The sequence below is a fragment of the Myotis nattereri genome (assembly GCF_964212035.1).
Source record: "Myotis nattereri genome assembly, chromosome: 17".
NCBI classification, from domain to species: Eukaryota; Metazoa; Chordata; class Mammalia; order Chiroptera; family Vespertilionidae; genus Myotis; species Myotis nattereri.
The window spans coordinates 26,222,216-26,241,026 of NC_138092.1; the positions used below are offsets into that span (position 1 = coordinate 26,222,216).

Below are 18,811 nucleotides of genomic sequence, written 5' to 3' on the forward strand. Positions count from 1 at the left end.
AAAGAATAAAGGAAGGAACAAAAGAAAAAATGAAGGAAGGAAGGGAGAGAAGGAGGAAGGGAAGGAGAGAGGAGAGAGTAAAGAAATGATCACAAAATGTATTTTATTATCGAGGTAGTCATACAAATGAAATGTCTTTCCCAAGCTGGGCTTTTTCTTCTGCAGGTATTTCAGGCTCTTGTCACTCTGCTACTTTGGCTTGAGGACATTTATCTGGACTGTGGGAAAGCTGCAAAAATTATTTGGCTTCAGTGACTGTGGTTATTTCCTTCTAAACACACAGGAGAGGAACTTGCGTTAGCTGTGCCTGTGGTGTTAGCTACACTGAAGTCCATGGTGACCAGACAGATGGATGCCACAGTGGCAATTTAGGGGCCACAAAGAATTGTTAGCTGAACTTGATGTTCTAGTTGGCAAGTTTAACACATATTCTTCTCCCACATAATTGGGTAGTGTTATGATCACATCATACCACCAGCCCTGCCATATTGTAGAGGAGCTTTTTCATGGTAAGAAGGCATGAGTTACTTCCTCACAATTACAATTTTGGCTAGACTAGCTTCCCTTTTTTTTAGGCTTGGAGTGAATTGACCATAGAAGTACTGACATTTTCGAGGAATTTATTTCACTTGGATTTTACCCATGTTTGATATAATTAACTTCACATCTGCTCAAAGAAGAATCCATTCATTCCCCAATTTTAGCTTCTTGCTGTTGAACTGCAATTGGTTTAAAATAATTTTATTGTCAGCAATATCTCAGTGACATGAAATATGTACAGTAACACTATTTCTTACGTTTAGAGTAAGCAAGCTTAAAGAAATCTTGGACATTGCCTAGTTCAAGTTCCTCATTTTACTTTTTTTTTTCTTTCTGCAAAAAGCTTTATTGTTTCATTTGGTCCAATACATGGGAGAGGGCTTCAGGGTGGTTAAAAGAATGGCTAGTAGTTTCGGGGAGAGGCTTAGGCAAAAGCCAGACACCAGGGAATGCAGAGGGGCCCCTCAAAGGCCTCTGGGCCCCAAAGGCTCCTAGTCTTGCTGGAGGGTGAGCCTTTCAAAGAGATACTCGCCCAGCCCAGCCTGGGGGCCGCCAGCCTGCAGAGGTGAGTCAGGTGTTGACCATCTTCTTGATGAGCTTCACCTCCTCACCCCGGAAGTGGTTCTCCAGGAAGTCACAGAGCTGAGGGTCTGCGTGGGTAGAACCAGGGCCTGCAGCTCCACAAGGGCCTGGTTCAGGTTCCTCTCCAAGGCCAGGGCGGCTTCCATGGCCCCCTGAATTTTTCCCACTCACCTTGGGAAACCTTCAGCACGTCCTGGAAGAGAATGCGGCCACTGTGCTGGTTTTGCATCTTTAAGAGACGCTCAGCGCCCTCTTGCTTCTTCTCCGCCAACTTGAGGAAGAAATGGCCCCCGTCCTCCAGAGCCATGTTGTCATGGTGGAAATAGAAGCCCGAGAGAGGTAGGTGTGGGGCCTGCAGATGCAGGCTGGCCAGGCGGTTGACCGCAGCCTCCACCTCGGTGGAACAATGCTGACGAATTTGGGAGCTCGTGGTTTGGCAATAAGGAGTTAAGGTAGAAGAAAAAACCCGGTGTGTTGGCTGGTTCGGAGGTGGTTCTGAAGGTGGTGACTGGATAAGACACAGGGAGGTGGCCGGGGGCTGAAAGAAGGCATGTCCCTGGGAGTGTTCTGTCTAAACACTGTTGAAGCAAGAGATAGATCCGGGATCGCCAAGGGCACTGCCTCATTTTACTCTTAGAGGTACTGGAACACAAGCAGTTTAGTGACTTGCTCACAGCCACACAATCTTAGTGAAAGAGCTAACATTAAGTTTCCTGCAGCTCTTTTCAGTTCATTGTGTTACAGTCAAAATTTGTCTAAAGCACTGAATGTTTTCTTTTTCTCAAAATGAAAATCGGTTTATTCTTTTATAATTCAAAGATGAAAATAATACATGCCCATTGTGGAGAGATAATAAATACCTAAAGAATGTTGGTTAGCAATATACAGATCATGTATCATAGAAAAGTACACTTGAAACCTATTAACCTATTAACCAGTGCCACTCCAATACATTTTTTAAAAATAGAAAGAATGAAGCCCGTTTTGAAGATGGGTCCTAGTGCTGTGGAACAGGGCTTTGCCCTTAACCGTGTTTTGTTCCATAGTATTGACATTATCTTGGCTGGATGCATAGAAGGTATGCTTACCAAATATGTAGAAAGAGAGATAATACTGGAGTTTGCTCCAAATAAGGAATCAAATAATAGCGAATGAGAATCTACCATGAGCCAGGCATCAATTAATCTCCAGAACCGCCCTACAAGGTAGTAGGTATCCTGTATCAGTTATGTACCCAGCAGGAAACCAGAATCACATCAGGTATTTTGACAGAAGAATATTGAGAACTGGTTAATGTGGGATATGAAGTCTGAAATAGAAAAAAAGAAAACTTGGAGGCAGCACAAGAAGCAGCTTCCATCCCTAGCCTGGGGGAATAAAGGGACCAGCAGGTGGTTTTCAGAATTTAGAAATGCAAATGTGGAGCCGGGCCTAGAGTAGACCTTTGAAGAGGAAGAGTTGACTGGTTGGTAGTCCTGGTTCTCAGGAGCTTGCAGGAGTCCCTGTGGAGCTAAGAACTTAGGCTTCTGAGGAGGGAGAGATACCTGGCTGATGCCAATCCCTTAGATCAGCGGTTCTCAACCTATGGGTCGCGACCCCTTTGGTGGTCAAACGACCCTTTCACAGGGGTCGCCTAAGACCATCCTGCGTATCAGATATTTACATTACGATTCATAACAGTAGCAACAGTACAGTTATGAAGTAGCAACGAAAATAATTTTATGGTTGGGTCACAACATGAGGAACTGTATTTAAAGGGCCAGAAGGTTGAGAACCACTGCTTTAGAAGCTTGGAGGAGAAACTGGCTGCTGCTGGTAGCTCTGAAGGAATGCGGTGACACTGGTTCTGGGCATAGCAAGGGAGCTGGCGACTGTTGGGAAAAGGGTTGTTGCTGGTGCAATGATGAATGGAAGGGCAAGATCAAGGGAGCTCCTCTGCTCAATTTCCACCTCCCAATTTCCTGCTAGTGGCAAACCTAACAGGAACCCAACAAAATGTCAGCCCCACATCACAACATAAAAACAGAAGGGAAAGGTTTTGTCATTCATCAAGACTTTCAACTAATGTTAATTGGGTGCCTTCTCTGTATCATGAACTCTGTGCCCTGGACTAACTCAGTTTTCTGTGAAATGGGGATAATCATGCCTACCTCAGAGAGTTAAACAGTAAGTGAAATAAACCATGTGAGGGTTTTGCACAGTGCCTGATGATGATGATAAACTGCAGCACAATGAGACATGGCGAATCCCTGATGTATGTCAAATATGGCTGATCTTGACGAGACAGTAGAACTAGACCTTACTCCAGCATGGTGTTTTAAAAGGTGAGATTTTGAATTTCGTTAAGTGGAGAATACACTCCCCAGTTTTCCACAGCCTTTACCTCTCCACATTGCTTATTATCTTGCTATGCCACACACTTAAGCCTAACTTTTCAAGGTTTTTGAGAAATTCATACTTTGTCTCCTCCCTTTCAGATAACTAATTCTATGTTTTAGCAGATGCAGTTATCAATTTTTAAAATTCTACTTATCCTTTTCAAGCACTAAAAAACTAAGGAGTAGTTTCTACTCTCTTTAGTGGAATAAACCAAAATCCATGAGTTAAAAAAAATCATTTTGACATTATTTCCTGAAAGTTTATAGGTAAGAGACAGACAATGACCACTGTATTTTAAAAGTATTTCTAAACATGAAGTTTACATGATCAGAAAGGAATATGGTAGTAGCTTTAAGGAATTGATTCAATTTTAGTGATATTTTTAAGAAGCTCACTCTTCTTAATCCTTGCCATATTGTCAATTAGCATTTAAATACCCGCCCCCCTCCCCCCCCCCCCCCACACACACACACACTCCAGCCCAAAGTCATCATTTCTATGTTGGTTTATTTGGGAGCTGATTTCTAAATTCTTAGCCACTGAAATCATGCTAATAAAGGATTGTACTGAAATGTTCTGTTCTTGTGTTTTTGAGGGTTTTTTTGTTAGTTATTTTGATTTAGGAAACATTTTCTAGAGCAATGAACCATAGAATAATCAGGTGACCTACGTTTTTCATGAAAAACAAAACGCTTCCAGATGGTGTTAGACACGTGGAAAAGGATATGCGATTCAGCCTACCCAGAATGTTCTTAATAGCCAATTCGGGGTTTTGTAAGGCAGTGTTTCCAAAGTTGCTACCTATTCCAGGCACAAGGGGTATAAAGTAGATAAGTATTGGGAACATCTGTGACTAACTAAATGCTGTTAACAAAACAGATTAAGCAGCCCTATGTGAGAAGAATCCTGCTGTAAGAACAGGTTAACCAGTTCATAAATCAAGCTGTGGGTGAATCAGGTGTAAACTTTAGATCAGAGAGGCTCATGTCGTAAACTAGGGTCTCTTATTTACCTTACAGACGTGTCCACAAAATTGAGCTGCCTCTTGAGTACCTGAAATAATCTCTCTTCTGCAACTTCACTGTCCACAACATGCAAAAAAATAACGTTTCATGAAAACAAAATTCTCACATTATCAGTAATTGAAGAAATAGGCAAATCAAATGGTGGGGAATGCTCTTCAGTGGTTCTCAACCTGTGGGTCGCGACCCCTTTGGTGGTCAAACAACCCTTTCACAGGAGTCGCCTAAGACCATCCTGCATATCAGATATTTACATTATGATTCATAACAGTAGCAACATTACAGTTATGAAGTAGCAACGAAAATAATTTTATGGTTGGGTCACAACATAAGGAACTGTATTTAAAGGGCCAGAAGATTGAGAACCACTGCAAGTGTACATCAAGTCCTGTGCCTTTAGGTCAGTTGACCTGTCCCCATTCCTTAAAGGCCACATGCAGTTTAAGAGTGGGGTCCTGGACATGCACTCTTTTCCCCGTTGTCTCTGTCCTAATGGTTTGCCTCCTTCCAATGGACTCTGATTCCTAATAGGTTTCTGACCTCTCAACACCTGTTTCTTGTTTAAATCCTCACTTAACTCCTTGGACATAATCCTGGAAATTTATCTGGCTTTCATGTGTGCCTTATCTTGTTCAACTCAAACTGCTTATATTTATTCCAGGCCACTCTGAGGAAGTACTTCATTTAGCCCAGCCCTGCTCCCAGGACCCATCCCCTATACCAGTGGTTGGCAAACTCATTAGTCAACAGAGCCAAATATCAACAGTACAAAGACTGAAATTTCTTTTGAGAGCCAAATTTTTTAAACTTAAACTATATAGGTAGGTACATTGTTATTAACTTAATTAGGGTACTCCTAAGCTGACCTTTGCTAAAAACGTCCTCAATCTGAGGGGTCGACGTCAGCGAACGTACCCCCACTTCTTCTGCCACTTCTTCAAAATAGACTTGCCCAGGCTGAAAACCGACTCCTGTGCATGGGCCACAAAGTTTCAATCGTACTGTACGTGTGTGCCCACATGTGGTATGTTGTGGAAGAGCCACACTCAAGGGGCCAAAGAGCCACATGTGGCTCACAAGCCATGGTTTGCCGACCACTGCCCTATACCAAGGTTCCCATGGTCATATTCCTTCCAGGCTGGCTTTGGATTCATAAACCAGTCAACATTCTTACTGTCACTTTCAGGTTCACATCACACAGGAGCCTACCACACTGCTTTAAGCCCAAACTTTTAGAGCCATCTATAGAAACTCCCTTGTAAGTCTCCTGCTGGCCATCATCTCCTCAAGTCAGGTTGCTTCATTTAACGCTCCATGGGTCACTTCCCTCCCCGTTGTCACTTTGGTCTCTTGGCCCGTGTCACTCTGGGCATTCTGCAAAGTCTTCATGGTGCCCTCTGTTGTCTTCAGCTCTCTGCATGCTTCGTGCATTTATCTTACAGAAATAAATTAGTAACTCTGTCTTTAATGATCAGTGGTTTGCATGTTCAGTAAATATCTTTGCTTTCAGTTGCAGAGAGAAGGAAAGGACTCTTTCTCTTGAGCAGCTGCCCTACCAATCGGCACCTCCATGTCTTTGAGATTATTCAACCACTTACAGAAGCAGATTCCTTGCTTCCTCAAAGAAATATTTCCTAACTTTCCAAATTCAGTGCTCATTTCCTAAGGTCATCATCACTAACAGCTTTTTTTCCTGAATGAATGATCCTGTGACTCCAACTAGTGTACTTGTCTTACTCCATTTGGGCTATTCTGCTAAATACCATAAACCAAGTGGCTTAGAAACAATAGGAAATTATTTCATACAGTTCTGGAGGTTGAGAGGTTCAAGACCAGAGCACCAGCAGAATCACTGACTCATAAGAGCTTGCTGCCTTATGAATAGCTGTCTTTTTGTTGTGTCGTCACATGGTGGAAGGGGTTAGGGATCTCTCTGGTGTCTTTTATAAGGGCACAGTCCCCATTTTTGAGGTCCCACCCTTATGATCTACTCACCTCCTAAAGGCCCCATATTCAGATAATATCAGATTGGGGGTTAGGTTTCAGCATATAAATTTTGGGAAGCACAGGCATTCAGACATAGCAGTATCCTTCTATTCTTTCTAGATTTGAAGAAGAAAGGAAGCTTGAAATAGCTTGTGAACATCATCCAGTTCATACAGTGGGGTAGGGTGGATAGAAGCAATAACACAGGTACTCCTATCTAGCCCTTGGTGAAGTAGCAACCTTTAATGCTGTCTGATGGGCCACTGAACTTCTTGTTAAGAATTTGTACTGAAAAGATAAGTGCCCCAAATTCTGTTCTAACTCAATAGGGTTTATGAAAGAAGGGTGGAATGACATAGAATTTATGAGAATTCCTTTCCTAAAAGAGTTTAAACTAGCACAAGGATTGTAAACTCCTTCAGAAGAGACCAGGTAATAAATATTTTAGGCTCTGTGAGCCATATAGTTTGGTTCCAACTATCAGCTCTGCTCTCATAGCACTAAAGCATCCATAGACAACAAATAAATGAACAAGAGTAGCTTTACTCTAATAAAACTTTATTTACAGAAACAGGTAATGGACTAGATTCTGTAAACAGGGGATCTAAGAAAATCTGGTTTCCTACTTGCCCTGTCCTAAGCAAATTTTGACATAAGCAATCAACTGAGTTGTTTTAATTGATTAAATCATTTACTTAAATGTGGCATGACTTCCCATTAAACAAATAATAAAACTGGCTCTAAAAGGTGAAGTTCTTGGACCATAGTCACAGTTGTAGTAAGTGATGAATTGAGGTCTTTTCTCATTGTAGTGCCAAGTTCTTTTTCAGTTATATTATGATACCTTTCCTACCATATGGATATTTTCTATAATCCTAGCTAATAAAGAGTTAACATGCAAATTGACCATCACTCCAACACACATGATGGCCACCCCCATGTGGACACATGATGGCCGCCACAAGATGGCCAGCAGGGGAGGGCAGTTGAAGAGAATGAGGCCTTCAGGGGAGGGCAGTTGGGGGGAACCAGGTCTGCAGGGAGGGCAGTTGAAGGAGTCCAGGCCTGCAGGAGAGGGCAGTTGGGAGTGACAAGGCCAGCAGGGGAGGGCAGTTAGGGGCAATCAGGCCAGCAGGGGACCAGTTAGGCATTGATCAGGCTGGAAGGGGAGTGGTAGGGGGTGATTAGTCTGGCAGGCAGAAGTGGTTAGGGGCAATCAGGCAGGCAGGCAAGAGGTTGGGTGCCAGCAGTCCTGGATTGTGAGAGGGATCCCAGATTAGAGAGGGTGTAGGCTGGGCTGAGGGACACCCCCCCCAAAACCCCACCCCGGCACAAATTTCATGCATCAGGCCTCTAGTATAAAGTAAATGTTTATAAGCTAGGGAAGCACTTTGTACACCCCACTTCAAATGCAAGTGAACAAATATGTCTACACAAAAATATATTCATACCTATTAAGTTATTCTTCTATGAATAATACATAAAGGAATGCTTGTTAATTATATTTGGAGGTGTATTTTTTCTACTTTAGTAAAATTACATTAAAACCCAATTAATTTGGGGTACAATTTAAGAGGGAAAAGTAAAAATAATCAATTTAATAAATTTAAATTGGTCTGTAATTTTTCTAATAATTCTATAGAAATTTCTTTTTCCAAATAAATACCCTAATTTTATAGGTTTTTAAAAATTATTACTGAAATATAGTACAAAGTTTAAGGCATATATGAGTTAAGTATGATAGAGTTTTCCTAAATGTTACATTTTATGGAATCTTGACATTGTATACTGCCTGAAGCAAGTATTACATGCTGAGACCGAATCTTTTATTTACTTTTGGAAGAAAAGGCATGACAGGCTGGGGTTACTATAATGTTTTTGTCTTCCCATCAGACTTTTCCATCTTACTTCTTTTAGTCAAAGTACCCTCTTTAGGAATCTTTTCCCACATTTCATGTAGCCTAGTGGGATTCTCAATCATTCCCTCTAGGTCCTAGCACAAGGATGTCATGTCTTTTAGGAGGGACCAAACATAATACCCCATCCTGACACAATAATTGGTTCAAGGGGTAGGCTTGCAGCCTAAGCAAGTCAAGTCAATTCTTTTGTAGGATTGTTAAATGACTGTGAGGATAATTTTCCTTTCGCTAATATTGCTAGCTTGCAGGTTGTGAAGTTGGGCACTGGTTACCATTCTCAATGATATTCAAATAAAACCAAGCAGAGGCAATCAGAGAGTTCATATAAATCAGTGGTTCTCAACCTGTGGGTCGTAACCCCTTTGGCAGTCGAACCACCCTTTCACAGGGGTCGCTTAAGACCATCCTCCATATCAGATATTTACATTATGATTCATAACAGTAGCAACATTACAGTTATGAAGTAGCAATGAAAATAATTTTATGGTTGGGTCACAACATGAGGAACTGTATTTAAAGGGCCAGAAGGTTGAGAACCACTGAAAATGGAATGAGAGCGAGACAGCCCTGATGAGCTAGCCAAATCTCTTAAAATCATACCCCGTTCATTGTATCTCTTTGATTCTCTGTGCTACTCTAGTATTCTATATGAACCCGTGAACCATGTTGTTAAATTTGAACTTGTTTGAATTGCATCTCTGACAATTAAATACTAGTATCTTACACATGAGATGAAATCATTGTAAGAGGTGTGTTGATAGTGGTAAGGCTCTCTTTCAGTAAACTCAATCTAAGGCAGGGGTTTTCAGTATTTTCTGTTGAGATACAAATAACAGATGGTGTCCTTCGGAAAGACATAGTTTGCTGTGCAGGTTCAAAGTTAACTAGTAGCTGCCCATCCATACTATTTTTCTCCCATTGTTGAAAGCATATTAAAATGATAGTGTTCTGGGTATCTTATCTGATGTTACATAACAAACCACACCAAAGCCAAGTACCATAAAACAACAAACATTCTATTAGTACATGATCTCACATGAGCACACATGGGCTTGTGTGTGCTCCATAATGTCTAGGGCCTCAGATTTAAGGACTCAAATGGTTGGGAGTGACTTGAATGGCTGAAGCCTGATATCATATGCTGACTTTTGCACTAATTTTCTTAGCAGGTATGACAGAATGGTAAAATGTTTTAATTTAACTATGCTTCTGTAATGGACTCAGCTCAAACTTTTGAATGAAATGTATACACATAGTTTCTTCATCATGGGGGCTTCAGGGTAGTCAACCCTCTTACATGACAGTCAGGGCTCCCACAGAAAGTGTTCCAGTGAGGAAGGAGGAAGTTGCATGATCTTTTAAGACCTACCATTGGAAGGCACATAACATGTCTGCCATATTCTGTTGGTGGAGGTAGTCACAAGCCCACCCAGATGCAAGGAGAAGAGACATAAACTTTGCTTCTCTCTCTCTCTCTCTCTCTCTCTCTAGACTTTACTTTGCAATAGGAGAATTTCAAAGATTTGCAGTCATTTAAAAACTAATATAACAGTGGAAATTATATTATTATACCCATGGCTTTGAAGCCATCCAATACACACACACACACACACACACACGCACACATATACACTAGAGGCCCAAGGCTTGCCTCAGCCCTCATAGCCCTGGCTTCCTCTGGAAGGTCACCTGGAAGGATGTCTGGAAGGTCATTTGGCTGTTTGGTCTAATTAGCATATTACACTTTTATTATATATATATAATATATATATATAATATATATATCATATATATGTAAAATCACAAGATAGCATTATTAGCAAGGTAAACATTTTATTTTTTTAACATATTACAACACTTGGACTGCAGAACTCCTGGACAACAGGTAGAATTCAAGCTACTATCTGTACAGATAGAATATGAATGAAAGCAAAAGGCTGAAGTAGAAAAAATTAAAAGAGATTAGTTGAATGAGAGGTTAGCAGATGTAGAGCCAAAGTTAGCAGACATTCTACTTTTTTCAGCTGGAAGGCCCCAATCAGCTCTGATTGCAGGCCAGGCCTAGGGACCCTACCTGTGCACAAATTATGTGCACCAGGTCTCAAGTATACTAAATAACAACCCCAGCTTCCTATAGACTATTTGGAGAAGAGAGTTTCTGAGTCAGATTCATGCTATAACCAGCTTCTTTACTCTTACCTGGTTGCTACTTATCACTAACCACTCAATCTCAGGCATTGGTATACATTGTGGAAAAATCTACTTTTTCTTTGGTATGTTACTTTACCAATATGATGTCCTATGACAAGGGCAAGTGTGAGGATGGCTGTATCACCACCATCATTGAAAGTGGTTGAGGAAAATGCCTATTGGCTTCATTAGGTAGAGAAGGTAGTCATGCCTCCCAACTCCATATTAGATTTCCTTAACCCAAAGGCTCACTGATGCATTTTCCCACAAGTTTACTACCTGCCGTTAATGCTGTCGCTACCCTTCATCATAGAAACAATGGCAGTTTTTAAAAAAATAACTCTCTTTGATCTTTTAGCTCCATAGAAATTGGAAAATATAAGAAAGAGGAAAAAAGAAGTCATTTATTATTAAAATCATCCTTCAAAAGCATAGAGAAGAAACTACTCTCATCTTTGTGGCCATGAAAGATGATCATAAACTGAAGTTTTAAGAGGCCAGGCAGAATCTGAATAACTGACTCAGTTATTTATGAGTCATGAGTTTTGGGGCAAATCCTTTCCTCTTGCCTTGCCTCAGTTTCCACTTTTGGGGATAATAATTCTGCCTTGAATGGTTTGGTTTGATAATTAAACAATATAATATGCATATGTAACTGAAACATAGTAGACACTCATGTTAGTCTTCCTTTCCCCCTTAAAGCAGAGAATTGGTTTTATTTTCTGCCCCTTAAATCTACATGTTAATGGGATCATATGTGGACGTGTCTCACATTTAAATTAGAGTTAGACTTTATGGGATAGTGACTAATTGACAAACTGATTGTTCATTCTATTAAGGACATAGTAAGAAGAAAAACACTTTAGAGGATCGGAACGAAGCTGCATTCAAATAAGACTTCTGAATATTTGATATGGGTTTCAAGATTAAAATATTAATGATATTCAAGAATATTCTTACACTATTCAAAAAAAACTCTTTAGGGATGGGTTGCTATTCTTTGACCTTAATAAAGTTTAAAAGAAATGTCTCTTATTGCCCTAGCCGGTTTGGCTCAGTGGATAGAGCGTCGGTCTGTGGACTGAAGTGTTCCAGGTTCGATTGTGATCAAGAACATGTATCTTGGTTGTGGGCACATCCCCAGTGGGGGGTGTGCAGGAGGCGGCTGATTGATGTTTCTCTCTCATCAATGTGTCTAGCTCTCTATCTCTCTCCCTTCCTCTCTGTAAAAAATTAATAAAGTATATTTAAAAAAATAAAGTCTCTTATTGTAGATAATGATCATTAAATGGAGTATTCAGCAGAAATTTCATTTGTATGCCTTTAATTTACCTCTCTCAGTGTCTAACAGTATGTTTTCATTCTAGTTATGTGGAATTTAGCAAAAGTCCTGGAGATCAAAAATAGTTATTGAATGAGTTCATTTTATTTCTTTAGACACTTCCACATAGTCCCTTCAGTATTAGTATATAGAGAATGGAGCTCTTGGAACAAAGAGAATTGAGTTGGCATCCCACCTCTACTCACTGTCCATATGACAATGAGCTATTTATGTAGCCTTTCCAAGGTTTAGTTTTTGTGTCTGTCAGCTGGAAAGAGTATTGGTGCCTGTGTTTGGGTTATTAAGATTATGTGAGATCATGCACTAAGCACAGTGTTTGGGGATAGTAAGTGCATCTCCTCCTCCTTCTTCTCTTCCTTCTTCTTCAATCATTCTCCCAAATGGCAAGGACCTCATTATTTATGTTGACCTCATACAATGGGCTCTTTATGTTTTTGTTCATTTAATTTCTGGTTATTTTTTTCTTAAGGAAGTAGATCTGGCCTACATGTGGTAATCCAGGAAGGACGAATAGAGTGGCAGAATTTTCTATTAAGAGTAGATAATTTCTTATGCTCTATTATGGTCAGTTTCTCTGTTAAAATGTATAATTCTGCCATTGCTTTAAGGAGGGTGATAATGTCATGTTGCTTTGATTTTAATGAGATCTGTCCTGAAGGTAGAACCCTTTGAGGGCTCCTTTATGAAACACCAACCCCAGCTGTTTTATGTTCTGCAGGTGCTATGTAAATGTCAAATATTAATGTTTTACTATCTAGTAAAAGAGATGAAATAAGATTTTTGTTGCTGCGTGTTTCATAGGCTGCATATAAGATTGGGTCATTGTCCTTTTGATTATTCAGCTGCAAAGTTTCTTTGCTTTTTAAAAAAAAGCACAGTGAAAATAACTGCCAGGAATGCTGTCATATTAATAATGAGTTAGCATAGTTAATATTTAGAAAGTGCTTATTAGATACCAGGAGCTGTACTAAGCCCTCTTCATGTATTGTCCCCTGTAATCCTCAAAAAACCCTATGAAATAAGTTAAAAGGCTTAGCCTCACATTGCAGTTAAAGATATTTTAAAACATGAAAGGACTTACTTGGTAGAGCCAGTGAGTGGCTCCGTAGAGAACTGAATCCAAGTTGGGTTGATACCAAAGTCTTAGCTCTTAGTCATCGGTACAACTCAAGAAGGATTTTTTTTTTTAAATTGTCTAATTAACTGTATTTCAAGATAGGCCAAAAGAATTCCATAAACTATATTATAAGATATTATGAAGATGGAAAAAAGGGATAAGGCATGTCTGGTAGATTGCATAAGAAAGTAAAAATAAAGGCCCTTGCTGTTGATGGAAGATAGGGCATGGCAGGGAATTTAGAAGGGATAATTCAAACAATTGAGTGGGGCCAAGAGAGTTAGAGTAACAGAAAATCACCCGCATGGATAGAGTGAGGGCCTCAAATGCACATGTCTGAGGTGGTCTGACAGGGTATGAAAATGAAGAAGGCCAGAGCATGTATGTATGAGTCCTAAGGAATGATGGAGTCTGCCAAGAACTGGACTATCCAAAGGGGACAGCTGATACTTAGCGATACTTATGAATATTATCCCATAAGAATGAAGACCCAGTGTTGCCAGAGAGTCTGAATTTTTTTTTAAGAAGAATAGAAATCCAGATTTTCATGTGATCTGATGTTTTAATGCTGACAACTCATACAACATTTTCAACCGTATTAACAAAATAAAAATATTTTAGAAACAACCCAATCTAGGGACTGTCATTTTGCTTTTCTGAACTTGAGTATGAGAAATTAAAAAATCTTTAGGTCCAGAAAGTAGAAGGCAATGAATGCTAAGCTAAAGACTGTCATTAAACTATTAGCAAAGAGAGGCAGCAATTGAAGGCTTTCCAAGGAGAAGAGTGGTGTGGAGGGTACTGTGCTAGAGAATGATTCACTTGGCACTCATCCACACATGGCCGTGGGTGAGAGGAAGGACAGGCAAGATGGCCAAATTGGCGGCAATTACATTCATTAGGTAGCTGAATGGGATTGAATCATAAGTAACAAATAAGTGCTACCTATCACTATTATTGACTGTTTAATTATACTTTTCATAATACACTAGCAACAACACCGCCCCCCACCCCAGAAAAAAAAAAACAAACTCGAAAAACTTAGATCAGGGGCATCCATTTGGAGGGAATCCTTCCTAAACTTAATCAAACAATGGCATATCAAAGAATATTGGTGACCTTGATCTACAAAGGCCCTGTGATGCTTTCCCTGCCTCCTCATCTCCCCTGTGCTTATGTACCTTCACAGCTAGACCCTGCCCTCAAACCATATCTTGCCATTGTTAACCCTGTCTTTCTCTCTACTTAGAACTCTCTATGAAAATCTGAGATACAAGAAGGAACAAAAAATTTGCCTGCACCAAAATATCCCATCCTCAGGGGATGGGATGAGATTTTAAGGCCAGACACAGAAAATTTAAACATTTTTTTAAATCTTCAACCACGGATATGTTTTATTGATTTTTTTAGAGAGAGGGGAAGGAATAGAGAGAGATATAAAGGACAAAAACATTGATGTGAGAGAGAAATATTGATAGGTTTCTTCCCGTACATGCCTCAACCAGGGATCGAACCTCGGTATGTGCCCTGACTGGGGATCGAACCCACAACCTTTTGGTGCATAGGATGACACTCCAACCAACTGAGTCATCTGTCCAGAGCTAAGCATTTCTTTAAAATGGAACATGTCAGATTTATTTATACAATTATATATTCCACCAAGTGTCTATAATATGCCAGGCACTATGAAAATATGAATAATACAAAATGCATGCCTCAACAGACAAGAAGTGTATGGTTTAATTCAGGGGTCCTCAAACTACGGCCCACGGGCCACATGCAAATACAAATATTGTATTTGTTCCTGTTTTGTTTTTTTACTTCAAAATAAGATATGTGCAGTGTGCATAGGAATTTGTTCATAGTTTTTTTTAAACTATAGTCCGTCCCTCCAATGGTCTGAGGGACAGTGAACTGGCCCCCTGTTTAAAAAGTTTGAGGACCCCTGGTTTAATTATTTGATTGTTTATTGATGATGTTATGATATGAGACTAAAGCAGAACAATGCAATGTAAGAAGTGATACATTTTAAAATGGAAACTAGATAATATTCTGGTCCTGTGCCTTTAACTGGAAGGACAGATTAAATCTATTCAGAATTGGGGAAAGTTTTATCTAAGTATATTTAAGGTAGGCTTTGAAAGATAAGTAGGATTTAAACATTATGAGTAGGTGAGGAAGACAGCATTCCCCATAGAAGGAGTAGCATACGTATGAGGTCAGAGGAGGGAATGTTTAAGGAATGTTCAGTATTTAAGGACATAGGGTAAGTGATGAATGATATCCTATATAATAAAAGGCTAATATACAAATTGACCAGTGGAACAACCAGTTGCTATGACGTTCACTGACCACCAGGGGGCAGATGCTCAATGCAGGAGCTGCCCCCTGGTGGTCAGTGAGCTCCCACAGGGGGAGCACTGCTAGCTAGAAGCCCTGAGCTGGGCTCACGACTGGCCAATGCAGCGGCAGCGGCAGGAGCCTCTCCTGCCTTCGCGGCAGTTGGACATCCCCCAAGGGCTCCTGGACTGCGAGAGGGCACAGCCAGGCTGAGGAACCCCCACCCCCACCCTGAGTGCACGAATTTCATGCACCCGGCCTCTAGTTGTGAAATAAGATTGGAAAGATGGGTTGGGGCCTACAGTATGTCTAGTCAAGTTTTGTTGTTTTGTTTTTATTTTGTTGGCATAGAGGAATGTTTAAATTACTCTGTTTAGAAAGGTGATATGATAGAATCTGGGCTTTGGGAATTTTAACTCCATGTTACTCTAGCATAGTTTCCCAAAGTGTGGTGTAAATTTTGGTGGTACACAAGATCATCTCAGGTAGTTCATGAATGAAAATTTACTCAATAGATTCATATCTATTTGAATGTGTTAAATTCAAAGAGTTACGAGTGTATTTATAATTAAAAATAAGAATTGAGACAGAAAGAAACCCCAACAATTGGGATGGCTAGATCATTGAGGTTTGGGAATGTGGAGAACCCTGAAATTCAAACTCCCCACCCCAGAATCACTCCTTATTTGTGTCCCTTACCTGAAGAAATATATTCTTGGAGGGGAAAAACTGCCTATTTCTTTCTAGAAGAATATAAGACTTGCCCTCATGTCCCACTTATTGTTGCTTGGTCTGTGATTAGAAATCTCTACTATTTTTTAGGTATCAAGCGAGATGCTGGGGTGAATGAAACCTGGCATGCTTTTATGGGTCTTCCAATCTATTAGGGAAGACACGCATTCAACAAAGAAGTGCAAAATTACCACTGAGTGAGGCCTATAAAGGAATGATACACAGTGATTTCAGGTACAGGAGACATTGTCTTAGTCACAGAGCTAGGGAAATGATTATTATATGAGATACTGGGCTTTGGGAAGACAATAATAATCCAATTATAAACAGCTTGTGTGTGTCATAGTTGAAAATCAAATACTTGCTCTCTGATTTCAGGATTTTTCGGACTTAAATACTATATTGTATCTTTCCCCCAAGTCTGTGGGCTGTACCTTCCTAAGAAATAAATCCAGAGCTAAAGAACGGAGGCATCAAATTCTGTGTAGTGGGTTAAATTTTCCACTTATATGTGGAATCTAAAGAACAAAATACACAATATCAAAATATTTATAGATACAGAGAACAGACTGGTGGTTGCAGAGAGAAGGGGGTTAGGAGGTTAGGTGAAAGAGGAGAAAAGATTAAGAAGTACAAATTGGTAGTTACAAAATAGTCATGGAGATGTAAAGTACAGCATAGGAAATATGAGATAACTGTATGGTGTCAGGTGGCTATGGAAATATCAGGGGGAGCACTTGGTAAAGTATGTAATTGTCTAATCACTATGCTGTGCATATTAAAACAATACTAAATAATATTGAAAGTAAACTGTAATTTAAAAATGTAAAAATAGCAGATGAATTTTTAGTAGCAATAATTTTTTATGGAATGGTTTATTTCTACATATGGTTTTCTCTATGATAGTGAAAATGTTTTTTTTAAAGTAAATTAATGACATTAAAATGATGAATCTATTTAAATAAAAATGTGGCTTTAGGAAATTTCTGTGGGTGGCATATGAATGACTGGTTTTTAGGAAACACGAGGCTGTGACTTAACGACTTGTCAAATAGTGACACATCACAACTGTAGTATCTGAAGTCTGGAGAATATATCTCTCAGGCCAGTCCTAATATTGGAGACTGTTTATTCTTAGCCAAACTCTGTTACAGTCCCTTTCAAACAATGTTATCTGCCTTTTGACAAATTGTTCCAAGTACAATGGTCCATCTTATTTTGTTTCAAACACAATGGCCAAACTTCACCATGGGTGGTCGTCAATATCTCAGCTTTTCCGAAGAATGAACTTCAGCCATTGCTGCACATGGAGCAAAATACAAGATCAGGCACCAGAACAACAGCGATCCAGACATTATCATAATGGTAGCAATTATACCCCATTCTAAGGAAGTCTAATGTTTACATTGGAACCCCAGGAACTTCCTCTGAAGACATGACTTTACCATGAGGAAGAATTCTGTAAAAACTATTTCTCTTTGGTGTATGGAGTATTAGAGCCTGAGAAAAGTGAGGTTTCTCAAAGCTCAGCTCATCCTGTTTTACAAATGAAACACCTGAGACTCAGGGAAATGACTTTAGCAAGTGACTTACCCAAAGTCACATAGATGCTGCATGTCGTGAATCAACCTTCCATTTCACACCATGTCAGGCAAGAAGAGGTCTAACAGAACCTAGAAAGGAAGGTTAGGACGTGTATTATGGTAAGATTTGTATGAAACCATCATCATCAGCGTTTCCCTGCTCACTGGATTCTGCACTCCATTGTACTTCTACAACCAATGTGTTTGGTCCATGCCTGGTACTGTTAAAACACTGGGACAACTTCCGGGCTCCAAAAGAAGTGAACAAAAACAAAAGCTCAGAAGCGAAAGGTTTACTTCTCTTCTGTTCTTGAACCACATGCATGTTTGACCATCTCCACCATCCACCTGCTGCCATTCAAGCCAAATTTCATCTTGAAAAAAAAAAATGGCCTATAGAAAAGACATCTGGCTCTGCTCCTTAACTATGGAGCACTCCTTTCAAAAATCATATTCAGTTTTGGGGAAAAACTTCATTTGCTTCCCAATATGCAAATGATGTGGTCATTTAGACTAAAAAGCAAACTATTTCCTTTTCTAAAAAGCAGAGCAGAAGAGAAGGTCCTTTGAGACTTTCTTCTCTCTGAAGAATTTAGACCACTTATCACTGGAATTACGATGCAGACACAACCAGACTCCTGCAGCAGGAAGGGACTAGCAATTGTTTTTTCCTAGGAGCAGTCTTTTGTCTTGGAGCAGAGAAAGGGAGCTAGCTTTATCACACTGTCAATTATTTAATTCTTCTATTTTAGGCTCCTTTTTCTTAATTAGGGAATTTCTAGGTCATAAATGCATTCCAATATAGTATGTAACCAGGAAAAGTCACACTAGTAATGTGTGATCATAGAAAACAAACATTTCTTTGTAACAACTTGAAATATGAATAAAAAAGCAGATGACGAGTCATATTAAAGAATTCTTTGTCTAACTGAAGAAATCACTGCATTTCCCTTTAATTCGTAAGCTCTCCTAGTGCATTAAAAAGAGACTCTAATATTCTGAGTCTCTGTTTACAGACAATCATGCAGTGAATAAGTCATGCATCTGAAGAATGGGGCGATGCCTATGTTTTTCCTTTT

General features: G+C 39.8%; 1 pseudogene across 1 annotated transcript; it reads right to left on the bottom strand.

The window, feature by feature from the left end:
* Nucleotides 1-1,031: 1,031 nt before the first annotated feature.
* On the bottom strand, nucleotides 1,032-17,765 carry LOC308533255 (ferritin light chain-like; annotated as a pseudogene). Its single transcript has 2 exons — nucleotides 17,743-17,765; nucleotides 1,032-1,547 (listed from the first exon to the last, which is right to left on the bottom strand). The product of its transcript is annotated as a ferritin light chain-like (transcript).
* Between the last annotated feature and the right edge of the window lie 1,046 nt (nucleotides 17,766-18,811).